The 9867-nt window shown below is 40.9% G+C and overlaps 1 non-coding gene across 1 annotated transcript; it reads left to right on the top strand.

Annotated features, from left to right (window-relative positions):
• The first annotated feature begins 8844 nt into the window (after nucleotides 1-8844).
• On the top strand, nucleotides 8845-8950 carry LOC140814834 (small nucleolar RNA R71). Its single transcript, XR_012114178.1, has one exon. It is a non-coding gene; the product is annotated as a small nucleolar RNA R71 (small nucleolar RNA).
• Nucleotides 8951-9867: the final 917 nt, after the last annotated feature.

Genomic DNA, 9867 nt, shown 5'->3' with positions numbered 1-9867 from the left:
TCGCAAGTGCACGATGTCAAGTAATAGTATAATGTACGTAAGTACGAGTATCGTTCCACTGGAGACTGTATTTGACAATTATTATTTTCAGTTATTAAATCTTTAGCAACGAAAATTGATTGGTTGTTTTATTACTACTCTAATCAAATAAACATGCAAATAAAATTATTCAAAATCAAGTAATGAAATATATTGTCTAAAATGGTTGAGTAAAATTCAATAAGAAATGAATTTGTTGGGAATATCGGTTCACCTATCCCACGCTAATTAATTAATTTGTTCGATAATGATTGTATGCCTCCGACAGGATTTCCTATTCAATTGAACACACTCTCTCGAGCTATGCCAAACTAATTCTACTCAATGAAGTAATTAAATGTCTTTAATTATTTATCAAGAGTGAATTGCATGTCGATTTATGAAATCCCCAAGTTTTCGACCCTCGGGACTATGACTATCGGCGCGTATCCAATTTCATATATCTATATAAATTGTAGATCCGCGGAATATTCTACTCGTTCCTTATCACCAGTTATCTCTCCAACTCACTCGCAATATAAAAACGTTGTCAAAGTTAGCTACACTTTAACAACACAATAAAACAGTAGTATAATCAAGAATAACGCAACAATCGAAATATAAATTAATTCAAATCAACGTTCGGGGTAGGATCCCCTGAAATCCCAACAAATAATAAAATTTAGCTACTAGAATTCATGATTGAATCAGCAAAACAATGGTTAAAAGATAGAAACAAAATTAGAAATACTAGAATTGACGGAAATTGCGCAGAACGACGCCCTGAAAGCTTCGAATCTTCAATCTAAGCGCAAAAAATCCCCTCCAAAGCTTGCGCGGCTGCTCCAATGAAGTCTGAATGTCCAAAATCGTGCCTCCAATCCCTCCCATATCCTCCCCTTCAGAAAATAAGGAAAGGAATCGTCCAAAATTTTTTCAAAAATTACAGACGCGCCCGGGCGGACATAAGTTTCCGCCCTGGAGGATGGCTTGTGCAGATTTCATTTTTTTTCTTCTTCTTTGGCATGCCCGGGCGGATACGGGCGGATAAATTTCGCAAAAATTGATTTTACCCCAGCTCTCTGGCGCCCGGGCAGATGTGAATTTGCGCCCGGGCGGAAGTCCTTCGAAAATAATTTTTTTTTCCTTCATTTTTGCATGAATCTCCTACACTTTCACACCGAGACACATGATTAATAATAAAACATAATATATTCTAAAATATGACAAAATGCATGCAATCTAAACGATAAATACAACACAATGCGACAAAACATGACATGAAAAACAAGTAAAATCCACCTATATCAACCCCCCAATAATAACCTTTTGCTCGCCCTCGAGCAAAATAGGTGACAAGACAGAATGGAACATGACATAAATTAGCTCGACATTGAATTCATAGTCATCAACTAGCCTCAGCGAAACTCAACATATTCCCTTGTCAATCAACACAAAAGCACAATTCTTCGCACTTCCCTTGGTCTAGACATCGTTTCAAATAAAGCCTGAACGTGTGTGTGTTGTTAGTTCTAGCATCACAAATGATAGAGGGATCAATTCTCAACCATTGTCAGATATTTAAATCAGCCGGTTAGTGTAAATATCACTCTCCTTTATTCCTCTGCACTCAGTATCCATCAGCAACTATTTTTTCTCTCCATTTTTTTTCTGAATAAGAATACAATAATGAAAGGACTATATTTGAAATTTTCTTTTCAGATTCAAATCCATGTGTTTTGCATTTTTATCCAGGAATAGGATTTCATTCCTTTATTCGCCTCCCCCACACCTTACATCTCCATCTTTTTCTTCTTTTTTTTTCTTTTTTTTCTTTTTTTACAATGCTGATAGATACCTCGATTCAAGAGAATGTCGTCATGTTCAATTTACACCTTCAAACATCTTCGTTCCCCACTTTAGTTTTTAAATTTTCACCATCTTATCATGCATGTTTCTAGTTCTAACATTTGTGCAAAGAGAGTTCAATGTTTTAAATAAAATTTTAAGTCTTTACCATGGTATGTGCTAAAGGAGTGCGAATACACGACAGACAGGGCATGTCTCATCACTTTCTAATCATCCTTGGCTAACAATGTACTAATCCAAACACTGTCGGCTGACACACAAACATATGCAAAACAACTAAAACTACATGACAACGAACAATACGAACAAATCACCAATACGACAAAGACGACACAACACCCATCCACCCCCCAATACTAAAGTTGAGCATTGTCCCCAATGCAACAGACTATAGAAAAAGAGATAGATAGGCACAAAAAAATGAATGCAGTATACCATAGGCATGCAAGATAAATGAAAATAAATAAACTGAACGAAACGAAATGCGATAAAGAAAAGAAGGGATAGAAGCGACTCCCCTCTCACTGATCCTCCTCCTCGTGCTCCTCCGGGGGAACGACGCCAGCGTCCGGGTCTGGTGCATCAGCGTAATGAAAATGGAACGGCGGCAGGAAAGCTTGCATGGATGGTGGGATAAGGGCTGGGTCGATACCACTGTGGCTCAGGGATAGGCGAAGCATTGCATCAGTAGCCGTCTGATACGTCTGACTCACAGCCTGCCACTGTAACTGATGGTCTGCAAAGGCGGCAAATTCGTCCATCCGGTCCTGAAGAAGGCGACGTCGAGGTCGCGGAGCCAGTGGTGGGGGCTGCTGTGGCACGTGATCAAAAGTAAAACCGTCCCAGATGGGGCCAAACTGCGGTAAAGCCTTCCACCGAACTGCTATTTTCTGGAGCCAGCTAGCGTCATCGAGGGCCTTGGTCGGTGGCAACCACTCATCGTCATCCTGAAAAATGACCCCAGCGCCCGCACATAGCTCTGTGATAATATGGGGGAAGGACAATGCCACATTAGGATTATGAATGCTCAGTGGGATCTGAGTGATAAATGCATAAAGAAGCAGCCCCCTCTCCCTCTGGACTTCACTAGTGTGCCCGACTAGCATCAAACGTGTGGCAGAAATGCATACAGCAACGAAGACGGGACAAGCAAATATTTCTCTGCAAAACATGTGTGCGAGCCAGGTGTCTTCCACGCAGACCCCGGATAACAGATTCTTTGCATCATTGAGTCTAAATTCGGTTCTGCTGCCCATGCCACATAAACCGAGTCATCCACCGCCGATGTCTCAAGCACCCTATTAATCTCCGCTGAACTAAAATCGACCAACTTCCCTCTCACAAATGCCTTACCATCGCTCCTCTCAATTGCATTGGCATAGAATTCCCTCACCACTGGTACCACCGCGGCTTGCGGTTGGCTACAAAATTTTCCCCAGCTTCTATTCTCAATCTGATTTATAATATATATGTATTGCACAAGCTGGAAACCACGTTAGCGAAGTGGAGCTCGGTGTATTTTTGCATGCTCATATCGTTCCCTAGCGCAGTATTTACAAATAATTCTTAAGTATGAGGTGACGAAGAAGAAGCATCGTGACTTACCTGAGCTTTTTTAGGTGCCATTGTAGATTATTGGGGAAGAGCACAAGTAGCCCGGAGTAGTAAGCGTGTCGCCGGAGAATGCTTCGCCGGAAATCGGTGGCGGCGGCCGGAGGAGAACAGCGGTGGCAGGAGAAATTGTAGAGGTGGCCGGAAAATGTCAATGGGGGCCAGAAAATTGCTTCTTGATGCTTGGTGAAGAGTGGCACCCACGATTTGTACCTGAAATTGGTACCAAACTAGCTATGTGAGCAAGATTTGAGTGAGGAGGTGCGAAAATTCAAAGGGGGAGGAGTAGGATTCGAATGGGGAGAAGAAAGGAAGGCTGCAGACTTTTAAATCTGCGCGATCCGCCCGGGCGAGCATAAGTTTCCGCCCAGGCGGATAACTCTCGGCTTTTTAAAAAAAATTGAAAAGGGACGCGCCCGGGCGGATGTAAATGTCCGCCCAGGCGGAAGCTTCACGGCATTTTTTTAAAATTTGGTGGAAAAAGAACGCGCCCGGGCGGATGTAAATGTCCGCCCGGGCGGAAGCTTCACGGCTTTCCCCTTCTTTTTTTTTTATTTTTTTTAAATTAAATAATAAGAGCACAAACTAAAAATCGAATTAAATTCAAGAAAAGGGAACGAGATGTAGTTCTCAATTTATAGTCGAGAGCTGGACTGACGGTCAGTTTCAGTTCGGATTGTCTTGGAACCGGGTGATTCCAAGTTGTGGCTCAATTGTGCCACCCATGTAGTGCTTCATTTGCTGGGCATTGAACGTAAATGTCCCATCCTTTCCGTCGTGCAATTCTACAGCTCCCGATGGGTAAACTTTAGAAATCACGAATGGACCAGACCATCGCGACTTCAATTTTTCGGGAAACAATCGCAACCGGGAGTTGTAAAGCAGGACATTTTCACCTTCTTTGAATTCTCTTTCGATGATCCTTCTATCATGAGCTTTCTTTGTCTTTTCTTTGTATGACAGTGCAAGATCATATGCAAGATTCCGGAACTCCTCCAACTGATCCAGTTGAAGGAGACGTCGTTCACCTGCATCAGTAAAGTTAAATTTTAATGCTTTTGTTGCCCAATATGCACGATGCTCTAACTCTACAGGTAGATGACATGCTTTACCAAACAGTAACCTATATGGTGTAGTGCCTATAGGTGTTTTAAAAGCTGTTCTATATGCCCAAAGAGCATCGTCTAACCTCACTGATCAGTATTTCCTACTAACACCTACCACTTTCTTCAGAATCCGCTTAATCTCCCGGTTCGACACTTCCACTTGACCATTCGTCTGAGGGTGATAGGGAGTAGATATCTTATGTGTCACAACATATTTTCTCAAAAGTTTTTCAAATAGTTTGTGGCAAAAATGGGTGCCACCATCACTAATGATTGCTCGTGGTGTCCCAACCTGTTAAAATATTTTTCTTCAAAAATTTCAGGACCACTTGAGCACCATTAGTGGCAAATGCTTCTGCCTCTACCCGCTTAGACACATAGTCAACCGCCACCAAAATATACTTTTTCGTGAACGAACTGGGAACGGTCCCATGAAGTCTATCACCCACACATCAAAAACCTCACACTCAATGATATTATTCAATGGCATCTCATGATAGTTAGAGATGTTACTTGTCCGTTGGCATCTATCACATGCTAGCACATAAGAACGAGCATCTTTAAAAAGGGTTGGCCAATAAAAGCCACATTCAATTACCTTAGACGCCGTCTTTGTTGGTCCAAAATGACCACCTACCTCACGGTCATGGCAATGGTTAAGTATTTGACCAAATTCCTCCTCTGCAACACACCGTCTGATCATAGAATCTGCAAGATCTTAAACAAAAATGGTTCCTCCCAAAAATAATGTTTCACGTCAGAAAATAATTTCTTACGTTGATGAAACGATAGATTGGGTGGCGGTGTGCATGTGACAAGAAAATTAGCAAAATTTGCATACCAAGGACAGTGTCTCACCTCAAATAGCTGCTCATCAGGAAACCAATCATTAATGGCATTATCTACACAGTCATTACTAATAAGCTCCAGTCTAGACAAGTGATCTGCCACCACATTCTCAACACCCTTCTTATCTTTTATTTCTAAATCAAATTCTTGCAATTAAAAAATCCACCGAAGTAGGCATGGATTTGCATCTTTCTTAGCAAGTAAATACTTAAGTGCAGAGTGATCGGTGTAAACAATGACTTTGGACAAAACAAGATATGAGTGAAATTTGTCAAGAGCAAATACTACTGCAAGTAATTCCTTTTCAGTTGTCGCATAATTCAGTTAAGCCTCATCTTGGGTCTTACTTGCGTAGTAAATTGTGTGAAATACCTTGTTCTGCCGCTGGCCAAGCACAGCTCCCACCGCAGTATCACTTGCATCGCACATGACCTCGAAGGGTAGACCCCAATCTGGTGCCACCAAGACAGGAATCGTCACCAAGTGCTCCTTCAAATTATCGTATGCCTGTAAACAATCAGTATTGAAATCAAAGGGCACATCTTTCATAAGTAAGGAAGACAGAGGTTTGGCAATTTTAGAAAAATCTTTGATAAAACGCCGATAAAAGCCGGCATGGCCTAGGAAACTTCTAACTCCCTTAATGGATGCCGGAGGTGGTAAGTTCTTGATAACTTCAACTTTTGCCTTATCCACCTCCATTCCATGCCCTGATATCTTTTGCCCCAATACTATTCCTTATTGTACCATAAAATGACATTTTTCCCAATTCAGCACCAACTTCGTCTCCTCGCATCTCATCAACACCACCTTCAAATTCTGCAAACAGTCATCAAAAGAAGAGCCAAAAATCGAGAAGTCATCCATAAAAATTTCAAGAAAGGTTTCTATCATGTCATGAAATATAGCGGTCATGCATCGTTGAAAAGTTGCAGGGGTATTACACAAACCAAAAGGCATCTTTCTAAAAGCAAAAGTGCCATAAGGACAAGTGAAAGTGGTTTTCTCTTGGTCCTCAGGTGCAATCATAATTTGGTTATATCCTGAATACCCATCCAAAAAACAATAAAACTCATGTGCCGCTAACCTCTCAAGAATTTGATCAATAAAGGGAAGTGGAAAGTGATCTTTACGGGTAGCATCATTTAATTTCCTATAATCAATTCACACACGCCATCCCGTAATTGTCCTAGTGGGTATTAATTCATTTTGTTCATTTGTGATCACAGTAATCCCACATTTTCTCGGCACACATTGAACAGAACTTACCTATGCACTATCAGATATAGGATAGATAATACATGCATCAAGGAGTTTGATAGCTTCTGCTTTTACTACCTCTTGCATATTTGGATTTAATCTTCTTTGAGGTTGCACAAGAGGTGAGTACTTATCTTCCATCAAGATCTTGTGCATGCAGACTGATGGATTGATTCCTTTGATATCCGCCATCTTCCACGCAAATGCACTCTTGTGTGCTTTCAAAACTTCCAACAGTTTGTCCTCCATCACATCTGTCAAAGCAGCAGAAATTATGACAGGTAAAGTGTTATTCTCACCTAGGTATATGTACTTTAGGTGTGGAGGCAATGGTTTTAGCTCAAGCGTCGGTGGCTCCTCCAGGCTTGTCTTCTGAGGGAGAAATTCTCTTCGATCTCCCAAATCCTCTAATCTCATCCTTATTGGCCTCTTCCATGGCTGGTTGGCATTGAGGTTTGCCACTATTTCGGCTTTCTCTGCATCCAATTCATCTTCTCTCATTTCAGTAGTGAGAGTGGCCTCCAAAGGGTCCCTAAGAGTATCCTGCACATAGTTAGACACAAAAGCATCAAAATCATCAATTCTATAACAACTATCAGAATGCAGTGTGCTTAAGTGCATTAAAAAATCAAAAGTAATCTCTTCATCGCCCACTCTCAATCTCAACTTCCCTTCTTGAACATCAATCAGGGCCTTGCCAGTCGCAAGGAACGGTATCCTAAAAATCAAGGGCATCTCAATATCCTCCTCCATGTCGAGCACCGCGAAATCAGCATGAAAATAAACTTAACCACTTTCACTAGCACATCCTCAATAACTCCTTGTGGATACTTGACAGATCTGTCTGCCAGCTGTAAAGACATCCTCGTTGGCTTAGGTTCCCCCAACCCAAGTTTCCTAAACACAGACAACGGCATAAGATTAATACTTGCACCAAGATCACACAAAACTTTGTGAAAAACAACATCACCAATCATGCAAGGAATAGAAAAACTCCTTGGATCCTTAAGTTTCGGTGGGATCTTGTTTTGCACCAAAGCAGAGCAATTTTCAGTAAGATTCACCGTCATGTGATCCTCCAACTTTCTCTTGTTTGCTAAGATTTCTTTTAAAAATTTAGCGTAACTCGACATTTGCATCAAAGCATCGGCAAAAGAAATATTAATGTGCAATTTTTTAAATATCTCAAGAAACTTACCGAATTGCGCATCCAGTTTGGCCTTTTTTAATGTTGCAGGAAAAGGAGGAGGTATAACAATTTTAGGTTGTGCAGTAGGTGCTGGTGTAGAGTTAGAAGACTTACCTTTGGATGTTTCAGAATGCTCATCCAATTTTTGAGTTTTCTCTTTTTCTCTTGACTCTAAAACTCTCCAACTCTTCAACTCAATGGCCTTCACTTGCTCTTTTGGATTTGTCTCTGTGTTGCTTAGCAAGGTGCCCGGCTCTCTACTTGCTATCATCTTGGCCAACTGTCAAATTTGATTCTCGAGGCCTTTTATAGATGCATCTTGGTTTTGAAGTCTAGTTTCAGTGGATGAAATAAACTTAGACATCATTTGCTCCAGGTTGGACTTCTCTTCTCTAGGAAGATCATATCTATACATCGGCTGTTTCCCATATGATTTTCCTCCTTGCGGTCGATTCTGACTTTTTTGACCACCCCATGAGAAGTTGGGATATTGCCTCCATCCAGGATTGTATGTGTTTGAGTATGGATCATTCCTTGGACGGTTGTGGACTCCCACTTGATTCACCGATGCCTCATTTTGCACATAAAATGGATTGTGATCTTGACAGTCCTTCACAAAATGTTCACCTCCACACTTTTCACAGAATATCTCTTGAAGACGCATAGCTGTGCCACCCATGTTCAAGCCATCTAGTCCTGTTCAAAATATCAAGTTGTGCAGTAATAGCAGAAAGATCAGTTACTTGGTGAACTACTGCACTTCTTCGCTGATTGTTTCTTTCAAATTGAGGATGATAGCTGCTAGTAGCCATCTCCTCCAACAGCTCATATCCCTCTTCATCAGTCTTCCTCAATAGGTATCCACATGCAACAACATCTATCATAGTACGATTAGGAGTGAGTAAACCATAATAAAAGGTTTGAACAACTAACCCAAGTGGCAACTCGTGATGCGGGCATCTACGCAAGAGATCTTTGAAGCGCTCCCATGCCTCATACAACGACTCATGCTCGAATTGAGCAAAGGTAGTGATGTATGTCCGAAGCTTCATGGTCTTAGATGGAGGAAATATTTGATGAGAAACGCTTTCGCCATATCCTCCCATGTGGTGATTGAACCTACTGGCAAACAATTCAACCATGCTTTAGCTTTATCACGCAAGGAGAAAGGAAACAAACCCAATTTAACAGCATCATCAGAAAATTCATTGAATTTAAACGTATCGCAAATCCCAAGAAAATCTGCGATGTGTGTGTTTGGTTCATCTGCTGCAGATCCTCCAAATTGGACTGTGTTCTGAATCATCTGAATTATAGTTGTCTTGATTTCGAAGTGATTTGCCCGCACAATAGGCCTCACAATGCTAGGGCTTGCACCATCCAAAGAAGGGTGGGCATAATCTAGCATTGGTATGCGGCGTGGCATCTCAACATGTCTATCTTCACGATGTTCCTCCTCACATCGTTCTCGTGCCTCTCCATCAGTTCTTTCAGTCTCTGCTACTGTCTCCTCCTGCGGAAAGTTCTTTCAATTTCAGGGTCGAACTGCTCAAGCTCCACGTCAAGTGACTTTGGCATGCACTAGACGAGATATCTGTAAAGAAATCGAAGGTGTCAAACAAAGTAAAATAGAGAATACTAAAGAAAATAACTAAAAATAAAATTGTGAATTAACAGTCCCCGGCAACGGCGCCAAAAACTTGATCGTGCAAAACTTGCACTGTGGAATCCTTAATAAAATATGATTTTGTATGCTCAAAAATTAATCGCAAGTGCACGATTTCAAGTAATAGTATAATGTACGTAAGTACGAGTATCGTTCCACTGGAGACTGTATTTGACAATTATTATTTTCAATTATCTTTAGCAACAAAAATTGATTGGTTGTTTTATTACTACTCTAATCAAATAAACATGCAAATAAAATTATTCAAAATCAAGTAATGAAACATAATGTCTAAAATG

The sequence above is a fragment of the Primulina eburnea genome, chromosome 1, assembly GCF_022965805.1.
Source record: "Primulina eburnea isolate SZY01 chromosome 1, ASM2296580v1, whole genome shotgun sequence".
Lineage (NCBI taxonomy): Eukaryota > Viridiplantae > Streptophyta > Magnoliopsida > Lamiales > Gesneriaceae > Primulina > Primulina eburnea.
This window is presented reverse-complemented; position numbering and strand designations above follow the sequence as displayed.